The sequence below is a fragment of the Brienomyrus brachyistius genome, chromosome 2 (genome assembly GCF_023856365.1).
Source record: "Brienomyrus brachyistius isolate T26 chromosome 2, BBRACH_0.4, whole genome shotgun sequence".
Lineage (NCBI taxonomy): Eukaryota > Metazoa > Chordata > Actinopteri > Osteoglossiformes > Mormyridae > Brienomyrus > Brienomyrus brachyistius.
Genome location: NC_064534.1, coordinates 18,563,435 through 18,575,529, shown reverse-complemented (window position 1 = coordinate 18,575,529; position 12,095 = coordinate 18,563,435). Strand labels below are relative to the sequence as shown.

General features: G+C 40.4%; 1 protein-coding gene across 1 annotated transcript in view; it reads right to left on the bottom strand.

The window, feature by feature from the left end:
* Positions 1–235: 235 nt before the first annotated feature.
* Positions 236–12,095, bottom strand: part of LOC125716164 (basic proline-rich protein-like) — a 386,857-nt gene continuing 374,997 nt past the window's right edge. Inside the window, exon 3 of the mRNA XM_048988332.1 lies at positions 236–462. The gene's annotated coding sequence lies outside the window, so the exon portion shown is untranslated. The remainder of the gene's footprint in view (positions 463–12,095) is intronic.

Sequence of the window (12,095 nt, the reverse complement as noted above, 5' to 3'; positions counted from 1 at the left end):
TTTGTAACACTTTGCACTGGTAAACCTGCTGCGGTTTCTGTTGCAGTTCTCCTGTACCTGACACTGAGTTGTCCATACAAGTCCTGGCACAGCAGCAGCCTTCCTCTGTCCCCATAGCCTTTTGTGGCATAAATTGGCAATGGAGTTCCTTGGCTAGATGACTCAAAAATAATCTTCTTTTGCCTTCCCACCCTGTACATGCCTTGTACAGAACGTAGGAATTTGCCACCACCAGGTCCAGCATGTTGTAAAATACAGCTACTGGCCACCTGCATGTTGCTGCTCTTACGGAATACATGCGCGCCATTTGGTCCAACACATTTACACCACACTATAACAGCAGAGAGAGAGAGAGTCATGAGTGTATTTGCTTTTTTTCTACCTTCTTTCTATATAGGCCTGTATAGTACATATCAGAAAACATTGTAGCACTGATGTAAAATTATACACACATTCACATACCTTCATGTGGTTATAGTCTGTTATCGTGTTGAGTTTCCTCTTTCTGCCTTCACAGATCGCCACATCTTGGTCCAAGGAACTCAGAACACACACAATCTTGTTTTTTTAGGTGCATAAATTGTCAAGGAGACACTGCCACTTCTAAGCACTGACGCGGAGAATTCCTCTTGCTGTGCAGTGTCCTTTGAAATTGGAGGAAGTTCATACCAAACTTTATTCCCTGTGCTCAGTAGTGTTGTTTTGCGCTGAAGCAGTCTGTGTGACAGTGCCAGTGAGGTGAAGAAATTGTCCGTTGTGACATTTCTCCCGTCATCCAGAAATGGCTCCATCAGACTCATGACCATGTTCTCTGCCAGCCTCTCCCTTTTCTGGTGACTGGGGTCCTTTCCCAAGTTAGGGGACACGTTGCAGACGTATTTGGTCTCCAAATCCGTGGCCATCCAGAACTTGATCCCAAATTTGTCCGGCTTGGATGCGATATACCAAGTGACATGGAATGGATCCACATCTACTCCACGTTGTCTTTCCACCGGTGTCCCTCAGGGCTCGGTTCTTGGCCCTCTCCTATTCTCCCTCTACACTAAATCTCTTGGCGAAGTTATATCCTCACATGGCTTCTCCTACCACTGCTATGCCGATGACACTCAACTCATCCTCTCCTTCCCTCCCTCAGACACTCATGTCTCCACTAAGATCTCTACATGCTTGGCAGACATCTCATCTTGGATGACCACTCACCAGCTAAAACTCAAAACTAGTAAAACTGAGTTGCTTTACATCCCGGCTGACTCATCCCCCCTCCAGGACCTTGCGATCTCCTTTGACAACTCCCTGATCCGTCCTTCGGTTTCTGCTAGAAACCTTGGAGTTACCATAGATGATCGGTTGTCATTTTCCTCACATATCACCAGTCTTTCTCGCTCTTGTCGGTTTCTCCTCTTTAACATCAGGAGGATACGTCCATTTCTTTCCACCCAGGCTACCCAGATACTCGTCCAGTCCCTCGTCATCTCACGCCTTGACTACTGCAACTCGCTTCTAGCGGGTTTACCACTGAGCGCCATCCGTCCCCTCCAACTGATTCAGAATGCAGCTGCTCGTCTTGTTTTCATCCTTCCCAAGTTCTCCCACACCACTCCTTTGCTGCACTCCCTCCACTGGCTTCCTGTAGCTGCACGCATCAGATTCAAAACACTGATGCTCGCATACAAAGCCAAAAATTCTCTGGCACCATCCTACCTAAAGGACCTCATCACACCCCGCTCTGCACCACGATCTCTCCGATCCTCCAGCACTGCTCGACTGGTCCCACCTCCCCTCAAGGCACAAGGAAGACACGCATCTCGGCTCTTCTCTGTCCTGGCACCTAATTGATGGAATGAACTCCCCCTAGATGTCCGAACAGCTGAATCCTTGAATGTCTTCAAGCGACGACTCAAAACTTTTCTTTTTCAGAAATACCTGACGTAGAACTTCTATATTCTTACTCGACTCTTTTTCTGGTGTGTGTTTTAAAAAAATAAAATAAAATAAAAATTCTGCACTACTCAATGGCGTTCTCAGAGATAGTATTCGTAGCTGGGGTCCTTATTGAGCTAGCATCGGAAATTCATTGCAGAGTCTCAAAGCACTTATGTAAGTCGCTCTGGCTAAGGGCGTCTGCCAAATCCTGTAAATGTAAATGTAAATATACTGCATGGACAATGAACCTTGGTCGAGAACAGCTGTACATCTATGTTCATGTGTTCTCCTGGAGTGAAACTTTCAGCACAGTTCTTGGTGAAGGCTGGCAGAGAACGTGGTCATGAGTCTGATGGAGTCATTTCTGGATGACGGGAGAAATGTCACAATGGACAATTTCTTCACCTCACTGTCACTGTCACACAGACTGCTTCACTTTACTGGGCATGGTGAATAACGTTTGCCGTGACCTTCCTCCATTGGCAAAGGACACTGCACAGGGAGAGGAATTCTCCACGTCAGTGTTTAGAATGGCGCGCATGTATTCAGTACGAGCAGCAACAAGCAAGTGGCCAGTAGCTGTGTTTTACAACATGCTGGACTTGGTGGCGGTGAATGCCTACGTTCTGTACAAAGCATCTACAGGGTGGAAAGGAAAAAGAAGATTGTTTCCGATTCTTCTAGCCAAGGAACTCCATTGCCAAATACAGGGATGATGGTCACTGGGTTTTCAAACGCTGCAAACACAGACTTTGAAAGATAGACAGACTGTGTGGGACAGTAACCACTGAGACAAAAGGCAGAAAGATGACGAAGAGATGAACCTGGAACTGAGGCACGGATACATCAATTTTTACATGAACAGCCAAACATGCAAAGCTGGAGAGATCACACCAAAACAAAATTCACTTTTGGTGTTATAATTCAGTGATGGCCAATGAAAATGAAATGACATTTTATTCTGTATGTGTATGAGCATGTCAAAAACCATGGACCATGACTTCACTCAGCTTATGACATTTATATACAAACATGCATTGGAGACTGAAGTGTTAGCATGTTTTCATTTTATTCATTTCATTCTATTAGCAACTTTTCATTCTATTTTCACTCAATTTGTTTTATAAATAACACAGACTTGTGTTTCCATATATTTTGTGAATGTGCGTCTTTCATATTTGCAGGTCAGTCAGCGTGTGGGATATTTGGTATAGATATGGCAGACTTTTGTGAAGGTTTCCATGTCACACACAGAGGTTTAGCCTGCCTTGGATTTGAGCTACTCTGAGTAAAAAATGCAAATGCGCCAGGCCTCACAGGTAATGGGTGTGTTTGCACAACAAAAGCAGGAGGAGGATGGGGCTGAAGACCTGCGAAAATCACAGCAGGGGTGACAAACACCTTGGGACTCTCAGCAGAGAATAAAAACTCGGTAAATCTAGTGTTAAGAGGAGTGTCCTGATACTTGAGGTGTGGCCATATAGTACATGTTTCAGAGCCATTGACAATTTGAGATGATTTTGCTCTGTTTATGCACATACAGTACTTGGTATATAAGTCAAATTCTGATTTGCTAATGATTTCAGAGTTATTGAATAAGGAGCTCAGGCAGACTGGCTTTTGGGAGGTGGAGTAACATCACTGGTAGATTAAGTCTGTAGTACTTTAAATGAATCTCAGACAAACAGCTGATTGTGAGAATGGGTAATAAAACACCAGTCCCAGTCATCCTGAGCCCCAGTTGCATCAGAACATCGGTATTTTCCCAAAGTTGAATCCTCTGTACACTCACAGTGTCATTACACAATATAGATAAAAATATGTTAGATTTTGATCATAATGAATACGAATGGGGCTTATTTGAAAGAATGCTGAATCCATATGCAAGTATGATGTAGTAGACCTACATTAAACCAGTGGTTCTATGACACCAACTTGACACTGACTATAGGAACCAGCTGAAAAGCTTATTGTCACCTGCTGAGAAAACCACGCAGCAGTCACCAACAACGAGCACCACCCTTAAAGGTCAGATGCTTTTTTTATACCTCAGAATTCAGATGCTAACCTGTCCTGCACCAAACATGGGTGCCTGCCTGAAAAGACACGTCTACACCTCCACTTACGTCATTTACTTTTCCTTTCTTCGTTGCAAGACCTCATGAATCAACCTCAATCTCTATGTTAGACAGAAAGATTCAATTTGGTCCTTTTTAAAAGCTCTCTTTTGTGAGGAGAAAATTGTTTCCTTCAGACCGTTACACTGCATGGAATTCCACTGTGTTCACCAAATCCACGATGTACATTTTTATTCCAGAGATTAAATTTTCAAATACTAATAGATGGCTCTGCTATATTTTTAGATGAAGCCAGGATAATGTATTTTACAGTATGGATAAAAGGAATCTGTAGGGAAAGAAGTGCAAGTTTAAAACTAAGCAAAGTTGATTGTTTGTATTCAATTGCACCTTAGTCAGCAGACTTTTTATAGTTGATGTGTAATGATAGTATAACTACAGGTAGTCCCTAGATTATGAACGAGATCCATTTCCTAAGTTATTTTTTAAGTTGACGTTGTGAGTGGGCTTAGTGGGCTAAGTTTGTGTGCCTGTGATCGGGAAATCACGCCTTGGCATGTCTGTGGGTCCCTGAGCAAGACCCTTAACCCCCAACTCCCTGGGCACTGCAATAGGTGGCTGTTTTTAAACCGTGAAAAGAATTTCCCCACAGGGATCAATAAAAAGTGGCAATTATTAATAAGAAAAATAGCTTTACAGAAACAATAGATGTGTCTACATATGCTGTTGGATGTTCACGGTATATTATCAGACCATTGTGTTCATCCCCCAATGGCTCAATACAAACACATGAACTGCGATATTACAATAAGCCATTTTATATATGTATTGGCATGAATATAAAACGGTGTTTTCCCCAAAAAAATCATCTAGAAACTGGGGTATTCTTATTTTTGTGGGCTCAAGTTTAAATGCCATTATACCACAGCAGATGGTGTAAAAATATCTACTTCCTGGCTATAGGTAGCATACTTAAAATGTAATCGATGTTGTTACAGCAATACAAAGTTATAAGAGTGGTGATCCCTCCCACTGTCGACAATTCATTGACACTGCTTCCTCCAGCCTGCTCCACATGTCAGATCCCTGCAGTTTTCCCTTGATCTTGGCTCTAATCTGGCCAGACCTCTGGCTTGTTAGCTTTCCCGCTTGGTCCTGCCCTGCTGTTACCTTTGCACAACTGATTTTTGTTTGCTCCTGTATTAGTCAGGTATATAAGTGTATATCAATCCTGTAATCCCAGTCCAATCATTGTTCTATGTCGACGTGTGCAGTCCTTCTCATTTGCCTTAATAAACGTCCCTGTTAGGGGATCACTCCACCGCGGCCTGCATTTTGGTTGTCCTTCTCCCGCCGAATACGTGACAGACATATGATGATGCCGTGGGGTTGGTCAGCAGCCAGCCTGCTTTGTTCCACACGGCACTTATCTTTAAATGGTGTGAATTAATATGTGTATTTGTGTATTTATGTTAATTATAAATGTGTTATGTTTGCCAAGGAATGCGTGCATTTTGTTAGCGTGTAACTTTGAGTGACATCTAAACTGTCGGTTTCATTGTCTGTATTAAACCTATAGTGGCTGTTAATAAAGAGCGTATTTCATTTTAAAAGAGCTGTCAAGTACTTTATTAACGTGGGCATTAACATTAACATTGCTCCAATAACACCCATAACCTTAAAGCAAATTCCCCAGTCAGCAGGTAAGTACCCTGTTAGGCATTCAGTGTATTGTTTTCTATTGTAACAGATATGTTTCATTTTACATTTTAGATTGTTAGATTCATTTTGAGTTTCCTCACTGTTTGAGGTTCCTACCTTTGAACAAGAACCAGTGCGGAAAAGTGGCTAATAAGATATGAGAGCAAACGAAGCCGAAACAAGCTCCCACCTTTACATAATATGCCTAATGCTGCAAGTTAACTTCAATTCACCAGGGACATTTATTAAACTCTGTGTTATTGAAATTGTTAATAGCGACTGGCCTCAGCCTTTGGGTATCCTGCACATCAAATTTGTTTGTTTGAATGTCCTTACATTAACAGGCTGCCCCGGGAGTTGCCTGCTTAGCTGTCAGGGCAGCTCAGTTAGCCCACTGATTTTAGTACCTCATTCTCTTAGAAATGTGGATCACCTCACAGATCCGTAGCTGCCCTTTCTCCTGCCTTCTGAATTTTTACCAGACATGGGATCGTGTGGTAGACATTCTACAATAGCTTCTACAATAGCAAGGCCAGTGCTTTATGCTTAAAAACGATACATTCTTTCCCATTTCATTGTCCTGTGTCTCCATGAAAAGACCAGTTAGTAAAATAAAGCTTGAATCATTTGAGGTTCAGTCCTCAAGATGAGGCAGCTTATTCTTTGCTGCAGAGGTTGAATAAGAGCATATGTAGCAGCTGTATAACCTTGAAACAACCCTTCATTGCCAGTGGATGCAGAAGTGCACAGAGACTTTGTTAAGGCTACTCTGAAATGAAGTTTTGCGTCCAAAGGTTCATTTTAGAATGACAGGTACTGTTAGGCAGTCTTTTTGAGATTCTTCAGCTAATTGCATCTCGGAAATCATACATACAAAACACATTTTTTCATATAATATTAGAGAAGAAACTGAAACATTTAAGCACTTAACCTTAACCTTAAATCTTTGTGTCCTAACCTGTGCGTCCAGTCCTCGTGTGTGCCACGCCCCCTGATCATCCACTTGTGCTCTCCCGATTGTGACCAGCTATTTTCTATCAGTCTGTTTATTTAGTCCGCATCTGAGTCCGTATTCCCCAGATCTGTCATTGATATTGTTTTCCGTGTTCCCTCGTGTGCCCTTAATTAAAACCTTGTGTCCCGGATCGTTGCTTGCCTGCCTCGTCCTTACACGCTTCCTGCCTGCCTGTCAACCACCGGTCATAACACTTTTCAGTAGTAAAGACTCTTGCGGCAAGTGCATGAGTAGATTGGCAAGATATAAAGTCTGAATAATATAACCCATTGAGTTAAATCACTTTTAACACCCACCAAGGACATGGTGCAGTAACATTTGAAGAAACTAATAGGAAAAAACACATCTTAAACATATAAGCTGAGCCATTTGTTTGTAATGAATTTCTGATTGCACAAAAAGTGACAATTGAGTGCGAAAATGGTAAGCTCCATTTATACATTCTGAAATACCCAAGAGAACCACAGAACATAAATCACGCCGATTGTCCGATCCTCCTATGTGCCAAGCCCCCTCGTTAACCTCGTTTGGAATCCCCGCGTCTACCAGCTGTTTTCTGTTATTTCCGATTAGTCTTGTGTATTTCAGTCCATGTTCAATTACGTTTCCCCAGTCCTGTCATTGAAGTCATTGATGTTACTGAAGTCTGCCGTCCGTGTACCTTTCTTTGTTGTTGTTTTCCCCGAATGAACCCCTCGCTCCTGACTCTCCGTTTCCCGGATACTTATTCCCCGATGCCTCCTCACCCAACAGTCGTGACAATAAAGGTGTTTCTTATAATTTTTTTCTTTCATGCTTTATGCATACATTTACACTGGTATGAGTCATAATTCTGATTGAGGAAAGTAAAAATACACGAAAATAAATTAATTAAATAACTTCAAAAGCAGAAGGCCCCCCTAGATCAGACCTAGGCAAACGCCGGCCACATCTGACCTGCAGAGCTATTTTTACTGGCCTGCATTAACACAAAAAGGGGAGAAACTTCCCTTCTGATGAATAATCGCAAATACAACTGCCACTTCCATACTGGCATGAAAAAATGAGCCCTTCCAAAAAAACAAACAAAAAAAAGAAATAAGAATGTGAGTCTTTAAGAAAAATAATGGATGTCAAAAAAAAAAAAATACAAAAATGGCCCATGCTGACTTGGCGGTCAAGTTTGGCTTCTCCACAGAAAATAATTGCCCTGGCCTGATTGTAACAGTGGGCTGGGTTCTCAGAAGATTTTTTTGTTAGATTGTTCTGGCCATTGACTGAAGAGTGAAGGCCAGGTCGTCATACCAAGCTGACATTTGGCAGGCATGGATGCCCCAGACAAACAATGTCTAAATCGGCTGTGAGCACATACACAAATGGCTTGATTTTCTTAAGACATTGTGAGGGGTTGCATTTGCCAGTGCTCTTCCCGGCTGGCCCAGATACCGATCATTAGGCCAAAACAAAATACCAAACATAAAAACACAGCTCAATCATAGCCATTTCAGTTTTAGGTTAATTCAGGTGAAATGACTAGTTATTACAATGTAACTTTTCCAAAGTCTAACAAGTAAACCTGAAGTCTTTCAGTAGAAAGACTATAAATAGAAATTGCAGTCAGAAAACATAGGAGCAGAAGTATTTAAAATGTATTTGAACACTTTTATAGGTTACCTAATATGTAATTAATAACTGTACCCTATGTGTAGTTCAGATATCATGTGTCTTATATTTTTAATGTTGAGCTCAGTATTATCACATCTCCATACAATTACTGAACCAACACAAGAATGGTCATATGCTCCTGAATGATGAAACTGTTGCAATATGGCCTTGATGAAGAAAAGTTTGAGCTAAGTTGGGATCACTGCAGGAGTTAGTGTTGCTGTGCTTATTATCGCGAATAGAAGAGGTTTTCCCCAATTAAAAAAGACTGATTTTTTTGTTAAATTATAGTCAGTTTTGAATTTTTACATCCAATATTTATTAATTTGCATTTTAGGTTTATGAATTGGCCACTGAATATTTCACACAGGTCTAGAATTTTTTAAATGTAAAACGAAATAACTCTGATATTTTGGCTTAGCCAGCTTCTTGTTAAAGTTCAGAAAATAATAAATCCCCAGAGAGGGTTATCACCTCGTAGCATAATTACCCACCGGAATGGGGAAGGGAAATTAATGTCCCAGGTTTGAATACAGATGTGGTTTTCTCTGAAAGCAGACAGCATCCAATGATTCCTCCTTGAAAAATTTACCGTGCACTATACAATGTTCTTAATTTACTTGCATTGAAGAATAACTATAATTGTATTTTCTGGGCTTACGCAAAACATATCATATTCATATTTTAATTGGAATCCTAAATGTTATGAAAGACCACAGTCTCAATTTATAATAACTTTCAGTAGAAACTTGATGTTTGACGTTGTTCTAACAAGAGTAAAGACTAACAGAACATTCCTTTAATACCCATCAATCACTTGGTCAAGTCACATCAGTCAAATTATATCATACAAAAGGACGCCAGCTAATTGTATGGCTAATATCATGTGTCATAAGGCCACATGTGTTGATAATAACAAAATTTTGTATTTGGAATTGGAGATTGAATCTTTATTTGGCTTAGTAGTGGATCCATCAAAAATGTATCTTTTCATTGGGGCTCATGAATAAGTTTAAGAAACTCTGTGCTACAGGCATACTTAATATGCTGCTTCAGCAAATGTGCTTTCAAAATATGCTCCATATATAAGTATCTACATGAAAATGTTTCACATAATCCATTTTTTATTGATACCAGACTCAACCATGGTGTTTGCACATGTGGTCCTTTGTTTGTTCATGTAGTACATTTGTTTGTACATGTGGTTCTTTGAACATGTAGAACATTTATTTATGCATGTGGTCCTTTGTTTGTACAGTACATGTGGTCCTTTGTACATGTGGTACATTTGTACTTGCTGGTGTTTACTTCTCATTTATTTGGTGCTTACTTCTCATTTGACAATGTTTGAAGGTGTGGCTACAGATTATCAGTGGGTTACATTTTTACATGCATGAAGATTTTCTTACATTGTCATATTTAAAGACCTTTTAATGTATTTTGTACAAGAAAATAGTATAAAAGATAAAACCATGTTATGTCTACAGTATATTAATACAAGACATCTTTTCAAACACACTAGCTTGAGTGGGCAGGATCTTACAAAGTAAGAACATTTATGACTGTCATCCTTGTATTGTCTGGAGGACCTGACCTTGTTTGAGGGAGAAACTGGAGAGAAGGACCGTAAACACCAACGCAAATCACCGTGGTAACCTGGCTCAGTCTCCCAGAAAAGGCACCATCTTCACCCAGAAGGACATATTCTGTGGCTTCTACTACATAAAAGTTCTTTTGGGAGTAACAGTTACATCTATGAACATTGCAGAATAACAGTGTTGCAAATGTACATGGGTGCTCATATCATTTGGTGGTTTCTAGTTTTGTGTAGACATAGTTAAGGAACAGAAACAGACTCTAAATCACATTTTGTTCTCCCGAAGTGAGTACATAGTGTGTGATGCTAACTGGAACATTTTAGTATTATGTTTCAAATGGGTCTAATACATAGTACATCAAAGTCAACATTTACTCAGTCTTACAGAAGCATTATATTTAGAATCCAATCGTGTATGATAACGTTAATGACTAATGCATGGCATGAATTAATCAATGGCCATTAGAAACATTTTTCTTCTTTGAAATGAATTGGTAAAAAATTATTTTAGAAATTACAAGTTTACAGAAGAAAAGCTTGTAAATGGTTTCAGGTAGATGGTAGAAGGTCTGAATAATATTCTCTTTCCAAGTACTGGACATTCTCACAATGTAGTCCCCCTTTTCTCTATATATCAAAGCAGTTTTCTTTTTTTCACACAACACAAATGGGGTACACAGTGTCACTCTAAATTGCCCTTAATGTATGAATGTGTGCGCTCCACAATGACCGCTGAGCTTCCTGGGATATGCTCCAGATCGCTGCAGTGCTGACTGAATATGCTCACTGTTACTTAAAATAACACTGCTGTTGCAAGGCATATTAGCCTAACAGGTGTTTAAGCGATTAAATCTGCTTTTCTGTCGATAGCATTAGCCTTTATATCATAGAAACGTCTATGCTATACAGTATTATAAAATGTTTTAAAATATATATTTTATGCAGTATTCCTGTATTATTAAAGGAAATACAGCTAAGTTTCACTTAAATCTTGCAGTAACTCTTTCTGTCATTTTAGCATTAAACAGCATTGTGTAGTCAGATAGCAGGCTGTAATGCTTACAGCTGTTACAGGTTTTTTTTTATAAGGCTCTAGTTATGACTGAGCCATCCTCAGTTTAACAGATGGAAATTTAAGGCCACATATTGTTGTACTCTAACTATAAGTCTGGCAGAAGAGAATTCAGCAATTTAGCAGGGGTAAGGCACTCATATGTTGATAGACCTGTACTTCTACATTATATTCTTGTTCCAATCTAATTTCTCAAAGAGACGATGAGTAGCTGCCTCTCTGCTTCCCACTGCGGCAGTGTCATCACCATGCACTGAAAAACCATTGCAGTGCGCCCTGAACTAAACACCTTTGTTGTAGGAGCACATCTCCCTTGACACACTAATGGGAGTCTCGCTCTGGGTTAAAGTCTTTAAAATCCTCATTGTTAAACTCCTCCCACACCTGACTTCATTCATCTGCATCATCTCCTCCTGTTAGCCATATAATGTGAAGAATACCCAGGGCTGTATAAAAGGATACAGCTCAGAAGAAGCCATTTGTTTCATTTAACTTCATTGGTTTTCAGTGCCCTCCTCACCACTCCTCCTCGTGCCGCCCATAAGATTAGTCTCCTATAATATAATGCCTCTATTTATATTGGCAGAATTTTTGTCACCCTTTGCAAATAAATCAGTAGTGCTGGACCGACTTGGGTCCCAGGTGAGCAAGAGTCTTAGTCATGGGTAAAGAGTGAGCAGTCCTGTTGGAATGACACATGCACCAGCTATGGTCAGTTCGCAGTATTTCTTGAATTCTTATAGGTCAATCTGTGTGCAATGGCGCATGAGGGAAATGGAGGGGAAATCTGAGTAATGATCCCGGACATATAACATGCTGACCATGCATTAACTGGGGTATTGAAGGTTTATCCAGGGACTACCTAAGGCCAGATCTCCTGATCGGGGTCTACCTCAATTTATTTCTGTGCATAAAGGCCCACAGCGACAGCCATTTGAATTCCTATCCTTCCTACATCCTATAGGGATTTGTCACATCTGTAGAGCAGTTTAATCAGACTGAAAAGTCTTACTAAGGACACAGCTGGGTCAAGTTTGTCCTCTCAGTAGGAACTTCTGTCAGATA